The 14,092-nt window shown below is 48.7% G+C and overlaps 1 protein-coding gene across 3 annotated transcripts in view; it reads left to right on the top strand.

Annotated features, from left to right (window-relative positions):
- Positions 1–410: 410 nt before the first annotated feature.
- Positions 411–14,092, top strand: part of LATS2 (large tumor suppressor kinase 2) — a 78,376-nt gene continuing 64,694 nt past the window's right edge. Inside the window, exons 1-2 of one of the 3 annotated variants that reach the window (XM_056561729.1) lie at positions 411–728; positions 12,145–12,301. The gene's annotated coding sequence lies outside the window, so the exon portion shown is untranslated. Of the gene's footprint in view, positions 729–11,231; positions 11,370–12,144; positions 12,302–14,092 lie in introns of those variants that run through there. The other 2 variants (XM_056561730.1, XM_056561728.1) reach the window with 2 other exon arrangements.

The following is a 14,092-nucleotide window of genomic DNA, read 5'->3' as shown; positions in this document are numbered from 1 at the left end:
TTACATTTTATGGTAAAATTTGTGATGTCATTACAGAGTATAATTGGTCGCACAATACACAAGCCCTCATATGGGTCTCTGGATGGAAAAATATAAATTACCTGAGGAAAAAACAAAAACGCAAAAATTCTAATTATTTTTTTGCTGTAAGTTTATTGTCCCACTAGATAAAGTGTTTTCCAAACAGAGTGCCCCCAGTTGTTGCCAAACTACAACTCCCAGCATGCCCGGACAGCCTTCGGCTGTCCGGGCATGCTGGGAGTTGTAGTTTGGCAACAGCTGGAGGCAGCCGGGCTAGGAAACACTGCACTAAAGGACTATCGATGTGCAGTCAATAGGTAATTCCCGTGCATACAGTGCCGAGTGTCACTAGTACACCGTCAAGCTATCAGGAAAGCACAGCCTCACTCCTCACACACACGTGACTGATCACATGGTCATGACATCAACGCAGGTCCTTCATCTTTCTCCACAGTCCAGCGCAACCCTCAGTCAGGGCCCCGCCCCTTGTGAGCCTCGTCCAATCGTCGCCAGGCAGTGAGATGACGCAGGGAGCACTGGACACGTGATCGCAATGGAATGCAAACAATGCGGTGAACGTCCAAGTCCGTCCTGCTGTTGTGTGTGCGCGCTGTGGGGGGAGAGCAGAGCGGAGACCCCCGGGAGCCCGGAGCCAGCGGCGGCAACAGCAGCAACGTGGACCGTAAGGAGCAACGGCCGAGCTGCCGGTAATAACCCGCGTCCCCTCCTACTTTACGGCGGACTCATGTACGGCATGCACGGGACACGTAATAGCAGGGAGGACGTGCGGCATGGATCATGGGGAGCAATGCTGGAGGGGACATGGAGTATAATACTGGGGAGCAATACTGGAGGGGACATGGAGTATAATACTGGGGAGCAATACTGGAGGGGACATGGAGTATAATACTGGGGAGCAATACTGGAGGGGACATGGAGTATAATACTGGGGAGCAATACTGGAGGGGACATGGAGTATAATACTGGGGAGCAATGCTGGAGGGGACATGGAGTATAATACTGGGGAGTAATGCTGGAGTAGACATGGAGTATAATACTGGGGAGCAATGCTGGAGGAGACATGGAGTATAATACTGGGGAGCAATACTGGAGGGGACATGGAGTATAATACTGGGGAGCAATGCTGGAGGGGACATGGAGTATAATACTGGGGAGCAATGCTGGAGGAGACATGGAGTATAATACTGGGGAGCAATACTGTAGGGGACATGGAGTATAATACTGGGGAGTAATGCTGGAGGAGACATGGAGTATAATACTGGGGAGCAATGCTGGAGGAGACATGGAGTATAATACTGGGGAGCAATGCTGGAGGGGACATGGAGTATAATGCTGGGGAGCAATACTGGAAGGGACATGGAGTATAATACTGGGGAGCAATACTGGAGGGGACATGGAGTATAATACTGGGGAGCAATACTGGAGGGGACATGGAGTATAATACTGGGGAGCAATACTGGAGGAGACATGGAGTATAATACTGGGGAGCAATACTGGAGGGGACATGGAGTATAATACTGGGGAGCAATGCTGGAGGAGACACGGAGTATAATACTGGGGAGCAATGCTGGAGGAGACATGGAGTATAATACTGGGGAGCAATACTGGAGGGGACATGGAGTATAATACTGGGGAGCAATACTGGAGGAGACATGGAGTATAATACTGGGGAGCAATACTGGAGGGGACATGGAGTATAATACTGGGGAGCAATACTGTAGGGGACATGGAGTATAATACTGGGGAGCAATACTGGAGGGGACATGGAGTATAATACTGGGGAGCAATGCTGGAGGGGGCATGGAGTATAATACTGGGGAGTAATGCTGGAGGGGACATGGAGTATAATACTGGGGAGTAATACTGGAGGGGACATGGAGTATAATACTGGGGAGCAATGCTGGAGGGGACATGGAGTATAATACTGGGGAGCAATGCTGGAGGGGACATGGAGTATAATACTGGGGAGCAATGCTGGAGGAGACATGGAGTATAATACTGGGGAGCAATACTGGAGGAGACATGGAGTATAATACTGGGGAGCAATGCTGGAGGGGACATGGAGTATTAATACTGGGGAGCAATGCTGTAGGGGACATGGAGTATAATACTGGGGAGCAATACAGGAGGGGACATGGAGTATAATACTGGGGAGCAATGCTGCAGGGGACATGGAGTATAATACTGGGGAGCAATGCTGCAGGGGACATGGAGTATAATACTGGGGAGCAATGCTGGAGGGGACATGGAGTATAATACTGGGGAGCAATACTGGAGGAGACATGGAGTATAATACTGGGGAGCAATACTGGAGGGGACATGGAGTATAATACTGGGGAGCAATGCTGGAGGGGACATGGAGTATAATACTGGGGAGCAATGCTGGAGGGGACATGGAGTATAATACTGGGGAGCAATACTGTAGGGGACATGGAGTATAATACTGGGGAGTAATGCTGGAGGAGACATGGAGTATAATACTGGGGAGCAATGCTGGAGGAGACATGGAGTATAATACTGGGGAGCAATGCTGGAGGGGACATGGAGTATAATGCTGGGGAGCAATACTGGAAGGGACATGGAGTATAATACTGGGGAGCAATACTGGAGGGGACATGGAGTATAATACTGGGGAGCAATACTGGAGGGGACATGGAGTATAATACTGGGGAGCAATACTGGAGGAGACATGGAGTATAATACTGGGGAGCAATACTGGAGGGGACATGGAGTATAATACTGGGGAGCAATGCTGGAGGAGACACGGAGTATAATACTGGGGAGCAATGCTGGAGGAGACATGGAGTATAATACTGGGGAGCAATACTGGAGGGGACATGGAGTATAATACTGGGGAGCAATACTGGAGGAGACATGGAGTATAATACTGGGGAGCAATACTGGAGGGGACATGGAGTATAATACTGGGGAGCAATACTGTAGGGGACATGGAGTATAATACTGGGGAGCAATACTGGAGGGGACATGGAGTATAATACTGGGGAGCAATGCTGGAGGGGGCATGGAGTATAATACTGGGGAGTAATGCTGGAGGGGACATGGAGTATAATACTGGGGAGTAATACTGGAGGGGACATGGAGTATAATACTGGGGAGCAATGCTGGAGGGGACATGGAGTATAATACTGGGGAGCAATGATGGAGGGGACATGGAGTATAATACTGGGGAGCAATGCTGGAGGAGACATGGAGTATAATACTGGGGAGTAATGCTGGAGGAGACATGGAGTATAATACTGGGGAGTAATGCTGGAGGAGACATGGAGTATAATACTGGGGAGCAATGCTGGAGGGGACATGGAGTATTAATACTGGGGAGCAATGCTGGAGGGGACATGGAGTATAATACTGGGGAGCAATGCTGGAGGGGACATGGAGTATAATACTGGGGAGCAATGCTGGAGGAGACATGGAGTATAATACTGGGGAGCAATGCTGGAGGGGACATGGAGTATAATGCTGGGGAGCAATACTGGAGGAGACATGGAGTATAATGCTGGGGAGCAATACTGGAAGGGACATGGAGTATAATACTGGGGAGCAATACTGGAGGGGACATGGAGTATAATACTGGGGAGCAATGCTGGAGGGGACATGGAGTATAATACTGGGGAGCAATGCTGGAGGGGGCATGGAGTATAATACTGGGGAGTAATGCTGGAGGGGACATGGAGTATAATACTGGGGAGTAATGCTGGAGGGGACATGGAGTATAATACTGGGGAGCAATGCTGGAGGGGACATGGAGTATAATACTGGGGAGCAATGCTGGAGGAGACATGGAGTATAATACTGGGGAGCAATGCTGGAGGAGACATGGAGTATAATACTGGGGAGCAATGCTGGAGGGGACATGGAGTATTAATACTGGGGAGCAATGCTGGAGGGGACATGGAGTATAATACTGGGGAGCAATGCTGGAGGAGACATGGAGTATAATACTGGGGAGTAATGCTGGAGTAGACATGGAGTATAATACTGGGGAGCAATGCTGGAGGGGACATGGAGTATTAATACTGGGGAGCAATGCTGGAGGAGACATGGAGTATAATACTGGGGAGCAATGCTGGAGGAGACATGGAGTATAATACTGGGGAGCAATGCTGGAGGGGACATGGAGTATAATGCTGGGGAGCAATACTGGAGGAGACATGGAGTATAATGCTGGGGAGCAATACTGGAGGAGACATGGAGTATAATACTGGGGAGCAATACTGGAAGGGACATGGAGTATAATACTGGGGAGCAATACTGGAGGGGACATGGAGTATAATACTGGGGAGCAATGCTGGAGGGGACATGGAGTATAATACTGGGGAGCAATGCTGGAGGGGGCATGGAGTATAATACTGGGGAGTAATGCTGGAGGGGACATGGAGTATAATACTGGGGAGTAATGCTGGAGGGGACATGGAGTATAATACTGGGGAGCAATGCTGGAGGGGACATGGAGTATAATACTGGGGAGCAATGCTGGAGGGGACATGGAGTATAATACTGGGGAGCAATGCTGGAGGAGACATGGAGTATAATACTGGGGAGCAATGCTGGAGGGGACATGGAGTATTAATACTGGGGAGCAATGCTGGAGGGGACATGGAGTATAATACTGGGGAGCAATACAGGAGGGGACATGGAGTATAATACTGGGGAGCAATACAGGAGGGGACATGGAGTATAATACTGGGGAGCAATACTGGAGGGGACATGGAGTATAATACTGGGGAGCAATGCTGGAGGGGACATGGAGTATAATACTGGGGAGCAATACTGGAGGAGACATGGAGTATAATACTGGGAGCAATACTGGAGGAGACACGGAGTATAATACTGGGGAGCAATGCTGGAGGGGACATGGAGTATAATACTGGGGAGCAATGCTGGAGGGGACATGGAGTATAATGCTGGGGAGCAATGCTGGAGGGGACATGGAGTATAATACTGGGGAGCAATACTCGAGGAGACATGGAGTATAATACTGGGGAGCAATGCTCGAGGGGACATGGAGTATAATGCTGGGGAGTAATACTCCAAGAGACATGGAGTATAATACTGGGGAGCAATGCTGGAGGAGACATGGAGTATAATGCTGGGGAGCAATACTGGAGGGGACATGGAGTATAATGCTGGGCAGCAATGCTGGAGGGGACATGGAGTATAATACTGGGGAGCAATACTGGAGGAGACATGGAGTATAATACTGGGGAGCAATGCTGGAGGAGACATGGAGTATAATACTGGGGAGCAATACTGGAGGGGACATGGAGTATAATACTGGGGAGCAATACTGGAGGAGACATGGAGTATAATACTGGGGAGCAATGCTGGAGGGGACATGGAGTATAATACTGGGGAGCAATACTGGAGGGGACATGGAGTATAATACTGGGGAGCAATGCTGGAGGGGACATGGAGTATAATACTGGGGAGCAATGCTGGAGGGGACATGGAGTATAATACTGGGGAGCAATGCTGGAGGGGACATGGAGTATAATACTGGGGAGCAATGCTGGAGGGGACATGGAGTATAATACTGGGGAGCAATACTGGAGGGGACATGGAGTATAATACTGGGGAGCAATACTGGAGGGGACATGGAGTATAATACTGGGGAGCAATGCTGGAGGGGACATGGAGTATAATACTGGGGAGCAATACTGGAGGGGACATGGAGTGTGAATACGAGTAATTCCAGTTGACTGTCTGCTCGCGGTCATGGCAGCTCGTGTGTTACAGCGCGACTACAGTCCCTTTAAGGAATTGCTATACAGGAGCGCCATGCTGCGTTAGTCCTGGCCCTGATCACATGTCATTGTCATTTTGTGCTGTTTTTGCTTAAATTGTTGTCAATCGGAAAATGCTGCAGTTTGGTTGTGATGTTGCGAAAGTGGTGGGAAAATCTCTGCGTCATGACTGATGGGCGACTATGGGGGATAGTCGTCATAACCTGTGAAGAGGAAGAGTGGTGCAGTTGCCCATAGCAACCAATCAGATCGCTGCTTTCATTTCTAAATAGGACTCACAGGAAAGAAGCAATTTGATGGTTGCTTCCCCAATATCTTTAGCCTGTGTACGTTCACGCTGGACCCGTCTCCACCACAACTTACCGTCGTCGGTGATGTATTTTGCCGCACTGTCGTTTGCTAATATTACGTGCCACGTTGCTATGCGATTGTTTGTGCATTTTTTAACATTGTGTAGATATTGGATACATACTTACATGTTACTTAGGTATTGTATGGATCCGTATTCCTTAACCCAGTGTTTCCCAACCAGGGTGCCTCCAGCTATTGCAAAACTACAACTCCCAGCATGCCCAGACAGCCTTTTGCTGCCATTGACTTCAATAGGTCTGAAGGAAAATCTGCAAATCTGCCTCTATAACAGATTTTTTGCTGACACATTGAAGTCAATGGTAGTAAAATCCGCGGTGGATTTTCCTCAGTAAATCCGCAGCGGAAAATCTGCAGGTAATCCATCCGTGTGAACGTACCCTTAAAATGTACCCGTCAGATCAAACAACAATTTTTTTTTTTATATATCACTCAGTACCTAATCCTGACCATGTACATCTAATTTTTATGTGTCTAGCAACTTTATTTATTTATACATTTTTTATTACATTTTTAATTTAGTTCACTAGTCTGAATTCCTCTCAAAGCGAGGGGGGTGTGGCCTCACTGTGCAGGTCTCCGCCCCCTCCCTCAGTATGCTGTCTGCTCACATCTCCCCTAGAGAGGGGCGGGGGGAGAGATATGAGGGGCGGGGGGAGAGATATGAGGGGCGGGGGGAGAGATATGAGGGGCGGGGGGAGAGAGGGGGGGGGCAGAGATATGAGGGGGGGGCAGAGATATGAGGGGGGGGGGCAGAGATATGAGGGGGGGGCAGAGATATGAGGGGCGGGGGGGAGAGAGGGGGTGGGGCAGAGGCTGAAAGTGAGTGGCAGAGCGGGCAAAGTGAAAGTATAGTTTATTTAGTAGTAGAGTGTCAGCCCCGGCATAGGGATACAGTATAGAGTGTCAGCCCCGGCATAGGGATACAGTATAGAGTGTCAGCCCCGGCATAGGGATACAGTATAGAGTGTCAGCCCCGGCGTAGGGATACAGTATAGAGTGTCAGCCCCGGCGTAGGGATACAGTATAGAGTGTCAGCATCGGCGTAGGGATACAGTATAGAGTGTCAGCCCCGGCGTAGGGATACAGTATAGAGTGTCAGCCCCGGCGTAGGGATACAGTATAGAGTGTCAGCCCCGGCGTAGGGATACAGTATAGAGTGTCAGCCCCGGCGTAGGGATACAGTATAGAGTGTCAGCCCCGGCGTAGGGATACAGTATAGAGTGTCAGCCCCGGCGTAGGGATACAGTATAGAGTGTCAGCCCCGGCGTAGGGATACAGTATAGAGTGTCAGCCCCGGCGTAGGGATACAGTATAGAGTGTCAGCCCCGGCGTAGGGATACAGTATAGAGTGTCAGCCCCGGCGTAGGGATACAGTATAGAGTGTCAGCCCCGGCATAGGGATACAGTATAGAGTGTCAGCCCCGGCGTAGGGATACAGTATAGAGTGTCAGCCCCGGCGTAGGGATACAGTATAGAGTGTCAGCATCGGCGTAGGGATACAGTATAGAGTGTCAGCCCCGGCGTAGGGATACAGTATAGAGTGTCAGCCCCGGCGTAGGGATACAGTATAGAGTGTCAGCCCCGGCGTAGGGATACAGTATAGAGTGTCAGCCCCGGCGTAGGGATACAGTATAGAGTGTCAGCCCCGGCGTAGGGATACAGTATAGAGTGTCAGCCCCGGCGTAGGGATACAGTATAGAGTGTCAGCCCCGGCGTAGGGATACAGTATAGAGTGTCAGCCCCGGCGTAGGGATACAGTATAGAGTGTCAGCCCCGGCGTAGGGATACAGTATAGAGTGTCAGCCCCGGCGTAGGGATACAGTATAGAGTGTCAGCCCCGGCGTAGGGATACAGTATAGAGTGTCAGCCCCGGCGTAGGGATACAGTATAGAGTGTCAGCCCCGGCGTAGGGATACAGTATAGAGTGTCAGCCCCGGCGTAGGGATACAGTATAGAGTGTCAGCCCCGGCGTAGGGATACAGTATAGAGTGTCAGCCCCGGCGTAGGGATACAGTATAGAGTGTCAGCCCCGGCGTAGGGATACAGTATAGAGTGTCAGCCCCGGCGTAGGGATACAGTATAGAGTGTCAGCCCCGGCGTAGGGATACAGTATAGAGTGTCAGCCCCGGCGTAGGGATACAGTATAGAGTGTCAGCCCCGGCGTAGGGATACAGTATAGAGTGTCAGCCCCGGCGTAGGGATACAGTATAGAGTGTCAGCCCCGGCGTAGGGATACAGTATAGAGTGTCAGCCCCGGCATAGGGATACAGTATAGAGTGTCAGCCCCGGCGTAGGGATACAGTATAGAGTGTCAGCCCCGGCGTAGGGATACAGTATAGAGTGTCAGCCCCGGCATAGGGATACAGTATAGAGTGTCAGCGCCGGCGGCCGCAACAAACAGGAGGACGAGGAGGGCAGCGCTTGCGGATGACGTGATGGGGACAGTGCGGTGCTGGGCTAATAATTAATTTTGGAGGAGGGGGGGAATACCTTTATATACCGTGGAACCGCCATAAGTTACAAAAATACTGCGATACACCTATTTGGCCATACCGCCCAGCCCTAAGAAATATTCTACACTTTTTTTTATTCTATTTTAGGCTATAATGTCTATTATTATTTTTATTCGCTCAGTATCCCGGCCACAATCTTCTATCCGTAGTTTGCGGTTAAGAAAAAACAAACAAACCCCCAAAAATTATAATAAGCGGCCTCGCTTCTCTCTTTTGGGCCCAGTTCATTCCTGCAGCATGAGATGCACATGGGGATTTTTTTTCCCCTTTCCTAAGACTCTCTGATCGGACTGTAAATTCTCCCCAGCTTGGAATGCGCCTCTGTGACTGAGTAGTTTGACGCCAAGAGGAAAGAGGAGGAGGAGGAGGTGAAGGAGGAACTTTAAGCAACTTCCCAAAGAGAAAAGGAGGTGTCCTATTCCTCTGAATTTTTTTTATTTATTTTTATTTATTTATTTATTTTATTTCCACCACCCCCCCCCCCCCCCCCCCCACTACTTGTCACATAGAAGTCTCGAAACAGTGTCCCTCTATGAAGGAAGACTAAGCATGCTATTAAGGGGAAAGTGGCGCAGCCAAGACTGGGAGGCGAGCCAAGGTAACGCGTACGAGGTAGCTTCGCTGTTCGCTATGTTTTTTAGGGCCAATTTGTCAACACGCCGGACACGTCCTCGGACTTCTCGGCCATGGGTTAACGGAGGGGTGTCACGAGGCCACTTTTTATGTGGAGCAGAGTAAACAGGTCGGGGTTGTTTAAGGCTGGTGCGTGACGGTCGTGAACGCTACGTAAGGTGACGAGGGAGGAAAGAGGAGGCTTTTTATGGGTCTGGTTTTTACTGTGGGAAAAGGTAAAGTGGACTTGGTACTTTTTTATGATCCTTTGGTGTTTCTCAAGCAGTGTACCTCCAGCTGTTGCAAAACTACAACTCCCAGCATGCCCGGACAGCCTTTGGCTGTCCGGGCATGCTGGGAGTTGTAGTTTTGCAACAGCTGGAGGCACACTGGTTAGCAAAACACTGCTGTAGAGGAACTGCATAGTAAGAAAACAAGGGTTGGAGAATTGCCTCATGCTGGGGGTTGTAGTTTTGCAACAGCTGGAGGCACACTAGTTAGCAAAACACTGCTGTAGAGGAACTGCATTGTAAGAAAACAAGGGTTGGAGAATAACCTCATGCTGGAAGTTGTAGTTTTGCAACAGCTGTAGGCACACTGGTTAGCAAAACACTGCTGTAGAGTAACTGCACAGTAAGAAAACAAGGGTTGGAGAATAACCTCATGCTGGAAGTTATAGTTTTGCAACAGCTGGAGGCACACTGGTTAGCAAAACACTGCTGTAGAGTAACTGCACAGTAAGAAAACAAGGTATGGAGAATTGCCTCATGCTGGGGGTTGTAGTTTTGCAACAGCTGGAGGCGCACTGGTTAGCAAAACACTGCTGTAGAGTAACTGCACAGTAAGAAAACAAGGGTTGGAGAATAACCTCATGCTGGGGGTTGTAGTTTTGCAACAGCTGGAGGCACACTGGTTAGCAAAACACTGCTGTAGAGTAACTGCACAGTAAGAAAACAAGGTTTGGAGAATTGCCTCATGCTAGGGGTTGTAGTTTTGCAACAGCTGGAGGCACACTGCTTGGGAAACACAGTTTTTTTTAATTTTTTTATCATGCTCGAAATTGTAGTCGTACTGCATCTGTTTTGCAGGTTTATCGTCCTGTTATGGCGGGTTTCGTACTCGCTTGTGAAGCAGATGTGCATTTTTTGTTCATAGAAAAACAAAAAAGACAAATATAACATATGATTCACTGGAATAAGACTTTAATCATCCATCTGTTGGAGTGGCGACCCCTCTGTGACCACATGTATGTGGACTACCCAGACCCTGCAGAATGCTGCCGAGTTCATTTGTCAGAATCCTCGGGTTCTCTTTGGGCATCTGATAATGTTTTTATTTGGGTTTTAATCATTTATGCTGCGTTACCTGTTCCCATTGGGGCTCACAAACGAAATCCCAAAAGTAGCCTATCGGTAAGTTTTTGGAAACTGGAGTACCTGAGGGGAAATCCCACACAAAGATGGGGAGAACATATACAAACTCCATGCAGGTCAAAGTTCAAAAAAGGACCCCACCGCTGCAAGGTGATGGTGCTAGCTACTGAGTTGCAGAAAATACAAATTGTAGAAGGTCTATTCTAGAGATGAGCGAAGTTACAGTGATTCGATTCGTCACAAACTTCTCGGCTCGGCAGTTACTGACTTTATCCTGCATAAATTAGTTCAGCTTTCAGGTGCTCCGGTGGCTGGAGACTCTCTCCTAGGACTGTATCCACCTTTTCCAGCCCACCGGAGCACCTGAAAGCTGAACTAATTTATGCAGGATAAAGTCAGTAACTGCCGAGCCGAGAAGTTTGTGACGAATCGAATCACTGTAACTTTGCTCATCTCTAGTCTCTTCTTTCTCTAGGCTTTTAAAGGGGTACTCTGATGTTAAACTTATCCTCTTTTCACAGGACCTCTCAAGCCTTCGGAGACACGCTTGTCCTTTAACATTAGTGATGACCCGCTAAGCAAATGACAGGTTGGGATGGGCCCCATCTCAGCCGGTGATTGACTGAGCAGGGCATCACTCCTGGTCATCACGAGTACATCTCCGAAGTTAGGGGGAGAAGAAGATGCGACTGGTGAGTTGAGTGGACAGAGAAGGGGCTCCGTTCAAGAGATCATTGAGGGTCCCAGTGGTCACCCCCCTGTGATCAGACACTTATCCCCTATTCTGTGGGTTGCCCCTCCCGCGATCAGTCACTTGTCCATTATTCTGTGGATCGGCCATCTGCAATCAGACACTTATCCCCTATTTTGAGGGTCTGCCCTATGCAATCAGTCACTTATCCCCTATTCTGTTTGTCGACCCTTCAAGATCAGACACTTATCCCCCTATCCTGTAAGTCGGCCCCTCACATTCAGACACTTATCCCCCTATCCTGTGAGTCGGCCCCTCACATTCAGACACTTATCCCCCTATCCTGTGAGTCAGCCCCTCACATTCAGACACTTATCCCCTATTCGGTGGGTCGACCCCTCGCTATCAGACACCTATCCCCTGTGGATAGGGGATAGGTTTTTCTAAATCGGAGGACCCCTTTAATGTGGGGGATGTAGGAGGCCTTGGTATCCAGGTTTTTATCATATTCCAGCCCAGATGTGCTTTTAACCCGATTCCTTGACCCCTTAACAAGTGAGTGAAACACCGCAATCGGTTGTAATTGGAAGAAGATGCGCCTGCGCTTATCTCCGCTGTCTTGTACTGTAGGATTCCTGCAGCATATGTTCTTGATATTTCCTACCAAAACTTCAATTAAACGTTTCCTTGCAGGGAAGCCGCCCCCGCAGTGCTTAAAATCCTCCCCCCCTACCCTGACACTGCTGATATCATTTTATTATTTATATTATTTATAGGGCACTCATTGAAAACAGGAATTCGGGAGCAGTGACTGACAGGGTCAGACTTCAGTGTTCTATTTTTATATGCAAAACTATAGAGCAGAATTTACCAACCATTGTGCGTCCAGCTGTTGCGAAACTACAACTCCCAGCGTTGGTTATCTGTAAGTCGGTAAGTTATCCCCTACCAACAGTTTTGAACTTGACAATGGTGTAAAGTCCCTTAGTAAATGAATGGAGCATCTCCTTTCACACAGGGGACGAGGACATTCTTGTGATCGGTGGAGGTGCCAGCAGTCAGACCCCCACCGATTAGCTAGGTATCCCCTGTTCTGTTGCTAGTGGATAACTTTTTAAACGTTTTTTAACCTATGAAATAGTCCTGAGGGTAGTAAACTAGACCATTCAATTCTTTGTTTTATGGAAATGAACCTTAAAGGGGTACTCCGCTGCTCAGAGTTTGGAACAAACTGTTCCGAACGCTGGAGTCGGCGCCAGGAGCTCGTGACATCATAGCCCCACCCCCTCAATGCAAGTCTATGGGAGGGGCCGTGACATCACGAGGGGCGGAGCTATGCCCGCCACGCCCCCTCCCATAGACTTGCATTGAGGGGGTGGGGCGTGACATCACGAGGGGCGGAGCTATGACATCACGAGCTCCTGGCGCCGGCTCCAGCATTTGGAACGGTTTGTTCCAAACTCTGAGCAGCGGAGTACCCCTTTCAAACTCTAAATGATATTTAGTGATGTTAGTTCATCATCATCATTATTATTATTATTTTATTAATAATTATTTTTATTTTTTTTGTGTCTGTATGTGTGATACCTTTTATTTGGAGTTTTTACTATATAATTGGACATACACTTAATATTGCTTTGCACTCCCAAGTATCGCAATCTAGCTTTATAAGTATATTTTTATGTCTGGGACATTGTACAAGCAGGGTTAATAGTGCTAATATATGATGAGTGGCTCATGACTAGTCTGGTTTGGTGGCATGGCTATGTCATTAGACCTAACCATAAGACAGCCCCGTTTTTGGTATTCTTGTAGTCACACCTGAAACTAGGTACTTGAGGGGAGACAAATTTTTTACTCCTCCTTCCGTGCTTCTGCTCAGATTTTGTTTTGCTAAGATGCCAGTGGATTTTTTTGACACTTAGCAGATTCAACGTGGTGCCCCAGTAATCCGCAGATTCGCTCCTTGCCGGGTTACTGTCGACCATAGCATGAAGCGGTGGATGTCCAGTTCTGAAAATATATTTTCAATTACCCTATTTAAATCTGAGTAATTGGAGGGGTTCTGTGCAAAAATCTTTGAATATCAATAAAAGGAAATATAAAAATGTAAAATGTAAAATTTTATTTTATTTTTATTTTTTTTAATATGACTTCTATGCTGCATCCTCTTGCTTTGGAGGACTAATCCAGTCCTACATTACTCAGACAATATACAGTATTAGGGATCGACCGATTATCGGTTTGGCCGATATTATCGTACGATATTCACGATTTTGGACGTTATCGTTATTGGCAATTACCTTGCCGATAATCCGATAATGCCTTCCCCATCCCTGGTTTTATAATTACCTGTTCCTGGGGTCCACGCTAATTCTGGCTCCTGCGGCGTCCTGTGCTACGCTGTGCGCTGCGCAATGACGAGTGACGTCCTCAATGCGACATCACCGTCAGTGCGCACAATGACAGCTCAGGAGGACGCCGCCGGAGCCAGAATTAGTGCGGACCCCGGGAACAGGTAATTAGAAAACCGGGAATGGGGGAGGCAATGGGGCAGCGGCGGAGGTGGTCTCTCACCGGTGCGGTGTGGTGGTGGGGGGGGGGGGGGGGGCGGTGGCGGTGATAGGACTCAGGAGGACCCCAGGACAGGCAGGGGGAGAGAAGCGGGTGGCGACGGCGGTCTCTGGCACTGCAAAAGCCACTGCAGTTCATTGATTTAAAGCG

The sequence above is a fragment of the Hyla sarda genome, chromosome 2 (genome assembly GCF_029499605.1).
Source record: "Hyla sarda isolate aHylSar1 chromosome 2, aHylSar1.hap1, whole genome shotgun sequence".
NCBI classification, from domain to species: Eukaryota; Metazoa; Chordata; class Amphibia; order Anura; family Hylidae; genus Hyla; species Hyla sarda.
The sequence above is the reverse complement of the archived record's forward strand: the minus strand, read 5'-3'. Positions and strand labels throughout refer to the sequence as shown.